The sequence below is a fragment of the Triticum aestivum genome, chromosome 6A (genome assembly GCF_018294505.1).
Source record: "Triticum aestivum cultivar Chinese Spring chromosome 6A, IWGSC CS RefSeq v2.1, whole genome shotgun sequence".
NCBI classification, from domain to species: domain Eukaryota; kingdom Viridiplantae; phylum Streptophyta; class Magnoliopsida; order Poales; family Poaceae; genus Triticum; species Triticum aestivum.
Window position 1 is genome coordinate 20756456 of NC_057809.1, and position 9286 is coordinate 20765741.

At 46.9% G+C, this 9286-nt stretch overlaps 2 non-coding genes across 2 annotated transcripts; both read left to right on the forward strand.

Annotated features, from left to right (window-relative positions):
* The first annotated feature begins 728 nt into the window (after nt 1-728).
* On the forward strand, nt 729-925 carry LOC123132907 (U2 spliceosomal RNA). The gene has a single exon (XR_006465127.1). It is a non-coding gene; the product is annotated as a U2 spliceosomal RNA (small nuclear RNA).
* A 4837-nt stretch (nt 926-5762) lies between these two features.
* Nucleotides 5763-5959, forward strand: LOC123132905 (U2 spliceosomal RNA). Its single transcript, XR_006465125.1, has one exon. It is a non-coding gene; the product is annotated as a U2 spliceosomal RNA (small nuclear RNA).
* Nucleotides 5960-9286: the final 3327 nt, after the last annotated feature.

Consider the following 9286-nt stretch of genomic DNA (forward strand, 5'->3'; position numbering starts at 1 on the left):
AGATGTACCCTTCCTCGTTGATGCGGAACTAGCAGCGCTTGCCGTCAACCGTGCGGTGCTCTAGACTGTAGAGAGCACTGCCCGATTCTCGTCGATGATCTCCAGGTCCACAAGGAGAGCCAAGACAGTAGTGACGACATCCACGAGCTCCACCTCCAGTTGCGTAACACCTCCTTGATAATCCCCAAATGAAGGAAGTTACTATAGCACTTTCCAAAGTGAAGGCGGTAAGTATGGAGTGTCGATATCTCGAAAGAGTTAAAGGTAGGATACATATTCTGTCATATTCTATCTGCCAATGATACAACCTTTTGCACACTAAATGTTTGCTTTACCTAGACTCTCTAACTAGGTCATGATGATCTTGGTGGTGGCCCTCATGGAGGCGAGGCCAACTCGAACGAGCGACCCCATGCTATCCGCCCGCGTCCGTTTGGGGATAAACGGATAAAGCAGGCCTTCCAACGTGCGGCTGCAAATGGACCGTCGTCCATTTTATGTCCGCTTTCGACCCATTCCCTACCCAAGTTTAGGCCGAGTTTGCGGCCGAACGGACACGCGCGGACGCGAGCGGCGCATGCCCTTGTCCTGCCCTGGGCTCATGGCCGCCGCATTCACAAATGGCATCGTGCGACAACAGGCTCTCAGTTTAGTACCACATCGTGCACGGAGGAGGAGCGCAGACGACGGACGGCTACAAAAGGAGACCTGCCTCAGCATTGCAACTCATACCTTTCTCGGCCTTTTGGCTAAGATCAAGTGTAGTATCTGTTCTTATCAGTTTAATATCTGATATGTGAGCCATGTGTCCACAACGATATTAAATTTATTTTTTATGGGGGTGGGCCCACCACAGTAGCTTGCTATTGGGGTCCACACGCGTCGGCTGGGCGTTGCACTGCTGCCCTGGTCCGGCGCACCCAACCAATTCAAGAATTAAACCTTTGAGTTATGTAAAGCGCAAAGTAAAGTTTGATTTAGGCTGATTCACTTGTTTATGGATCTTCTGTTCTCGTAATAATGGAATACTTTTCTTCCCTTGAACGCGATCCGTGCCTGCTAATTTGCCCAGTGGTACCGACCGGCACAAGCTCCCGCTCGCAGTGGTACATCGCATTTGTCTTGGCAACTTGGTGGTTACTGGACGAATCAGGCTCTTCGTGAACCACTTCAGTGAAACCGTTTCCTAGTAACTAGTTGTTGGGGAATGTAGTAATGTCAAAAAATTTCTTATGCACATGCAAGATCATGATGATGCATAGCAATGAAAGGGGAGAGTGTGATCTACGTACCGTTGTAGATCGACAACGGAAGCGTTTGGTTGATGTAGTCGTATGTCTCTACGGCCCGACCGATCAAGCACCGAAACTACGGCACCTCCGAGTTCTAGCACACGTTCAGCTCGATGACGATCCCCGGACTCCGATCCAGCAAAGTATCGGGAAAGAGTTCCGTCAACACGACGGCATGGTGACGATCTTGATGTACGTCGCAGGGCTTCGCCTAAGCACCGCTACAATATTATCGAGGACTATGGTGGCAGGGGGCGCCGCACACGGCTAAGAATATGATCACATGGATCAAGTTGTGTTCCTCTGGGGTGCCCCTGCCTCCGTATATAAAGGCTCAAGGGAGGGGGGGGGGTTGCGGCCGGCCTAGAGGTGGCGCGCCAGGAGGAGTCCTACTCCCTCCGAGAGTAGGATCCCCCCCCCCCCCCCCAATCCTAGTTGGAATAGGATTCGCGGAGGGGGGAAAAGAGAAAGGGGGCCGGCCCCCTCTCCTTGTCCTATTCGGACCAAGGGAGGGGAGGGGCGCGCGGCCCATCTAGGCTGCCTCTCCTCTTTTGCACTAAGGCCCACTAAGGCCCATATAGCTCCCGGGGGGTTCCGGTAACCTCCCGGTACTCCGGTAAAATCCCGATTTCACCCGGAACACTTCCGATATCCAAACATAGGCTTCGAATATATCAATCTTTATGTCTCGACCATTTCGAGAGTCCTCGTCATGTCCGTGATCACATCCGGGACTCCGAACAACCTTCGGTACATCAAAATGTATAAACTCATAATATAACTGTCATCCAAACCTTAAGCGTGCGGACCCTATGGGTTCGAGAACAATGTAGACATGACCGAGACATGTCTCCGGTCAATAACCAATAGCGGGACCTGGATGCCCATATTGGCTCCTACATATTCTACGAAGATCTTTATCGGTCAGACCGCATAACAACATATGTTGTTCCCTTTGTCGTCGGTATGTTACTTGCCCGAGATTCGATCGTCGGTATCCAATACCTAGTTCAATCTCGTTACCGGCAAGTCTCTTTACTCGTTCCGTAATACATCATCTTGCAACTAACTCATTAGTTGCATTGCTTGCAAGGCTTAAGTGATGTGCATTACCGAGAGGGCCCAGAGATACCTCTCCGACGATCGGAGTGACAAATCCTAATCTCGAAATACGTCAACTCAACATGTACCTTTGGAGACACCTGTAGAGCACCTTTATAATCACCCAGTTACGTTGTGACGTTTGGTAGCACACAAAGTGTTCCTCCGGCATACGGGAGTTACATAATCTCATAGTCATAGTAACATGTATAAGTCATGAAGAAAAGCAATAGCAACATACTAAACGACCGGGTGCTAAGCTAATGGAATGGGTCATGTCAATCAGATCATTCAACTAATGATGTGACCCCGTATAATCAAATGACAACTCTTTGTTCATGGTTAGGAAACATAACCATCTTTGATTAACGAGCTAGTCAAGTAGAGGCATACTAGTGACACTTAGTTTGTCTATGTATTCACACATGTATTATGTTTCTGGTTAATACAATTCTAGCATGAATAATAAACTTTTATCATGATATAAGGAAACAAATAATAACTTTATTATTGCCTCTAGGGCATATTTCCTTCACTAGTTTTAGTCTTCGTGCTCATACTTTGGCACAAGTCGCAACAACAGCTGCTATTTGCAGCACCTTGGCTATTATTGTTTCCGGCACCGAGTATCTTCCTCATGCTGGTGCTTATCATCCTGATGCTTTGCATGCTCACATTGAAGCGTAAAACCCCGAAAAAAGGTCCAGATCTTGCATGCCACATTTTGGTGGATGTTCAAGAACGAACAAAACACTGCCTAGAAGGTGTGGAGTGCGAGTGACCTTCTCTCCGTGGTCAATTCCTCACTCTATTGAAGCATAAGCCACTGTAACAACCTATGTATGCCATTAGGAATATTTATAGTCGCAACATAAAGTTCCATTCCTTCTAGCTGAAGATATACTCGTTTATAGCCGGTTGTTGCATCTAGAATTCACGGTGGAGAGTTGAGATAGTGGTAACACTAGTAAAGTTATGAACCAACAACCACTACTACACGCATTTTGTTTAGTCACTTTCTTACACCTTTGAAATTTTGAACACATGTGCTTTCATGGCCCTTAAGCTACCAAGGGCATCTCCAACAATGTAGATCAAACACTCTGACAAATGTCCACATGCTCATATTGAAGAGTAAAACCCCGAAAAAAGGTCCAGATCTTGCATGCCACATTTTGGCGGATGTTCAAGAACGAACACGACATTGCCTAGAAGGTCTGGAGTGCACGTAAGTTGTCCATGTCCGGACGTGTCCATGGACAATCGGCTGGGCGGACATCGTCCAACCCAATTTCACGAAGAAGACAGACACGAGCCATTCAATGTTGATCATACTACAAGTTCACATGATTTTTACAATGCAAAAGATCTCTAAAACTACAAAAAAACAACAACTGAGTTTTGCTTCGATACAACCCTCCGTCCCCCCCAAAAGTTTACACGAATCTTAAAGTTACTCAAAAATGATATTGTCAACCTGCAAATCAATTGTATGGAATAGATCGGTATGCATACAAATGATTATATTGCCTTTCTTGATTGAAGTGATAACTTCTAATATCCACATTTTATCTGCATCAAAATATGTAACATATTCAGGGAGGGGTGAGGGGTGTACCGATTACCGAAGCAAAGTTCAAAACAACTAAATCCCAATCCTCCCCGTTGGAGGTGAGGCCTGGCCGTCGGCTTACCTCCGCCACGTGGCGGCCCGTGGTTCGTCTGGTGCAGTGTCGGCGCCGTCAACGGCCGTCCCGTGGAAAACTACGCCGATGGTCATTCTACGCCGACGGCCGTACGGACGCCGTCTGCCTAGGCCCTATGCCGACGGTCTGACCAGACTTCGCTGACGTCATCTACGCCGACGGCAGCCATCAGCTTAGATCTATGCCGACAGAAAGAAGCCTATGCCGCCGTCGGCATAGGCCTTTGATCTGGTAGTGTAGAATTCATGGTCGAGAGTAGATGTAGAGTGAAACTAGTAAAGCGCTGAACTAATAACCACTCCTACACGCATTTTCCTCAGTCACTTTCTTCAAGTATAGACCATTGAAGACTTGTGCTTTAAATGGCCCTTAAGCTAGTAAGGGCATCTCCAACAGCGTTCATCAAATAGACTCCCCAAATGTGCACCGGCACGTCAGGTGTCTGTGTCCGGATGTGTCCGCGAACATCCGGGCTAGACAAACGCCATCCAACCTTATCTCTCAAACAAGACGGACATGGACACCGGGCAATTTAACGTTGAACATACTAGTTCATAGGATTTTTACCACGCAAAAGATCCCTAAAACTACTAAAAACATATAATACCACTCCTTCACGTGAGAGGTGAGATCAATGACCCCGGCGTCCCGCACACCCTATGGCGATTCCAAGTCTAAGTTGTGGGGTCAGCTAACCCCAGAGTTTTCTATAACATGCTTAATTTTATGTATATTTATGCAAAAAATAGGATCTTTAAAGGAGATTACGCTAGACTAACCCACAACTATTTTGTGTTGGCGCCACCACTGCGCCCACCTCGTTGTCGTTAGCCGCTGGCCAGAACGTGCCGGAGTCATCAACATGCAAATCTTTGGCATCATCATCATGTTGCTCCACCTCCTCGTTGTACTCAGCCACGAGCTCCTCGAAGAGCTAGATGTACCCTTCCTCGTTGATGCGGAACTAGCAGCGCTTGCCGTCAACCGTGCGGTGCTCTAGACTGTAGAGAGCACTGCCCGATTCTCGTCGATGATCTCCAGGTCCACAAGGAGAGCCAAGACAGTAGTGACGACATCCACGAGCTCCACCTCCAGTTGCGTAACACCTCCTTGATAATCCCCAAATGAAGGAAGTTACTATAGCACTTTCCAAAGTGAAGGCGGTAAGTATGGAGTGTCGATATCTCGAAAGAGTTAAGGTAGGATACATATTCTGTCATATTCTATCTGCCAATGATACAACCTTTTGCACACTAAATGTTTGCTTTACCTAGACTCTCTAACTAGGTCATGATGATCTTGGTGGTGGCCCTCATGGAGGCGAGGCCAACTTGAACGAGCGACCCCATCCTGTCCGCCCGCGTCCGTTTGGGGATAAACGGATAAAGCATGCCTTCCAACGCGCGGCTGCAAATGGACCGTTGTCCATTTTATGTCCGCTTTCGACCCATTCCCTACCCAAGTTTAGGCCGAGTTTGCGGCCAAACGGACACGCGCGGACGCAAGCGGCGCATGCCCTTGTCCTGCCCTGGGCTCATGGCCGCCGCATCCACAAATGGCATCATGCGACAACAGGCTCTCAGTTTAGTACCACATCGTGCACGGAGGAGGAGCGCAGAGGACGGACGGCTATAAAAGGAGACCTGCCTCAGCATTGCAACTCATACCTTTCTCGGCCTTTTGGCTAAGATCAAGTGTAGTATCTGTTCTTATCAGTTTAATATCTGATATGTGGGCCATGTGTCCACAATGATATTAAATTTATTTTTTATGGGGGTGGGCCCACCACAGTAGCTTGCTATTGGGGTCCACACGCGTCGCCTGGGCGTTGCACTGCTGCCCTGGTCCGGCACACCCAACCAATTCAAGAATTAAACCTTTGAGTTATGTGAAACGCAAAGTAAAGTTTGATTTGGGCTGATTCACTTGTTTATGGATCTTCTGTTCTCGTAATAATGGAATACATTTCTTCCCTTGAACGCGATCCGTGCCTGCTAATTTGCCCAGTGGTACCGACCGGCACAAGCTCCCGCTCGCAGTGGTACATCGCGTTTGTCTTGGCAACTTGGTTGTTACTGGACGAATCAGGCTCTTTGTGAACCACTTCAGTGAAACCGTTTCCTAGTAACTAGTTGTCGGGGAACGTAGTAATTTCAAAAATTTTGCTATGCACACGCAAGATCATGGTGATGCATAGCAACGAAAGGGGAGAGTGTGATCTACGTACCCTTGTAGATCGACAACGGAAGTGTTTGGTTGATGTAGTCGTATGTCTCCACGGCCCGACTGATCAAGCACCGAAACTACGGCACCTCCGAGTTCTAGCACACGTTCAGCTCGATGACGATCCCCGGACTCCGATCCAGCAAAGTATCGGGGAAGAGTTCCGTCAGCACGACGGCATGGTGACGATCTTGATGTACTACTGTCGCAGCGCTTCGCCTAAGCACCGCTACAATATTATCGAGGACTATGGTGGCAGGGGGCGCCGCACATGGCTAAGAATATGATCACGTGGATCAACTTGTGTTCCTCTGGGGTGCCCCTGCCTCCGTATATAAAGGCTCAAGGGAGGGGGGGGGGGGTTGCGGCCGGCCTAGAGGTGGCGCGCCCGGAGGAGTCCTACTCCCTCCGAGAGTAGGATCCCCCCAATCCTAGTTGGAATAGGATTCGCGGAGGGGGGAAAAGAGAAAGGGGGCCGGCCCCCTCTCCTTGTCCTATTCGGACCAAGGGAGGGGAGGGGCGCGCGGCCCATCTAGGCTGCCTCTTCTCTTTTCCACTAAGGCCCACTAAGGCCCATATAGCTCCCGGGGGGTTCCGGTAACCTCCCGGTACTCCGGTAAAATCCCAATTTCACCCGGAACACTTCCGATATCCAAACATAGGCTTCCAATATATCAATCTTTATGTCTCGACCATTTCGAGACTCCTCGTCATGTCCGTGATCACATCGGGGACTCTGAACAACCTTCGGTACATCAAAATGTATAAACTCATAATATAACTGTCATCGAAACCTTAAGCGTGCGGACCCTACGGGTTCGAGAACAATGTAGACATGACCGAGACATGTCTCCGGTCAATAACCAATGGCGGGACCTGGATGCCCATATTGGCTCCTACATATTCTACGAAGATCTTTATCGGTCAGACCGCATAACAACATACGTTGTTCCCTTTGTCATCGGTATGTTACTTGCCCGAGATTCGATCGTCGGTGTCCAATACCTAGTTCAATCTCGTTACCGGCAAGTCTCTTTACTCGTTCCGTAATACATCATCTTGCAACTAACTCATTAGTTGTATTGCTTGCAAGGCTTAAGTGATGTGCATTACCGAGAGGGCCCAGAGATACCTCTCCGACGATCAGAGTGACAAATCCTAATCTCGAAATACGTCAACTCAACATGTACCTTTGGAGACACCTGTAGAGCACCTTTATAATCACCCAGTTACGTTGTGACGTTTGGTAGCACACAAAGTGTTCCTCCGGCATACGGGAGTTACATAATCTCATAGTCATAGGAACATGTATAAGTCATGAAGAAAAGCAATAGCAACATACTAAACGACCGGGTGCTAAGCTAATGGAATGGGTCATGTCAATCAGATCATTCAACTAATGATGTGATCCCGTTTAATGAAATGACAACTCTTTGTCCATGGTTAGGACACATAACCATCTTTGATTAACGAGCTAGTCAAGTAGAGGCATACTAGTGACACTTAGTTTGTCTATGTATTCACACATGTATTATGTTTCCGGTTAATACAATTCTAGCATGAATAATAAAATTTTATCATGATATAAGGAAATAAATAATAACTTTATTATTGCCTCTAGGGCATATTTCCTTCAGTCTCCCACTTGCACTAGAGTCAATAATCTAGATTACACAGTAATGATTCTAACACCCATGGAGCTTTGGTGCTGATCATGTTTTGCTCGTGGAAGAGGCTTAGTCAACGGGTCTACTACATTCAGCTCCGTATGTATCTTGCAAATCTCTATGTCTCCCACCTGGAGTAGATCCCGGATGGAATTGAAGCGTCTCTTGATGTGTTTGGTCCTCTTGTGAAATCTGCATTCCTTTGCCAAGGCAATTGCACCAGTATTGTCACAAAAGATTTTCATTGGACCCGATGCACTAGGTATGACACCTAGATCGGATATGAACTCCTTCATCCAGACTTCTTCATTTGCTGCTTCCTAAGCAGCTATGTACTCCGCTTCACATGTAGATCCCGCCACGACGCTTTGTTTAGAACTGCACCAACTAACAGCTCCACCGTTTAATGTAAACACGTATCCGGTTTGCGATTTAGAATCGTCCGGATCAGTGTCAAAGCTTGCATCAACGTAACCTCTTACGGTGAACTCTTTGTCACCTCCATATACGAGAAACATATCCTTAGTCCTTTTCAGGTATTTCAGGATGTTCTTGACCGCTGTCCAGTGATCCACTCCTGGATTACTTTGGTACCTTCCTGCTAAACTTATAGCAAGTCACACATCAGGTCTGGTACACAACATTGCATACATGATAGAGCCTATGACTAAAGCATAGGGAACATCTTTCATTTTCTCTCTATCTTCTGCAGTGGTCGGGCATTGAGTCTGACTCAACTTCACACCTTGTAACACAGGGAAGAACCCTTTCTTTGCTTGATCCATTTTGAACTTCTTCAAAATCTTGTCAAGGTATGTGCTTTGTGAAAGTCCAATTAAGCGTCCTGATCTATCTCTATAGATCTTTATGCCTAATATGTAAGCAGCTTCACCGAGGTCTTTCATTGAAAAACTTTTATTCAAGTATCACTTTATGCTATCCAGAAATTCTATATCATTTCCAATTAGTAATATGTCATCCACATATAATATCAGAAATGTTACAGAGCTCCCACTCACTTTCTTGTAAATATAGGCTTCTCCGGAAGTCTGTATAAAACCAAATGCTTTGATCACACTATCAAAGCATTTATTCCAACTCCGAGAGGCTTGCACCAGTCCATAAATGGATCGCCGAAGCTTGCACACTTTGTTAGCTCCCTTTGGATCGACAAAACCTTCCAGTTGCATCATATAGAACTCTTCTTCCAGAAATCCATTCAGGAATGCAGTTTTGACATCCATCTGCCAAATTTCATAATCATAAAATGCGGCAATTGCTAACATGGTTCGGACAG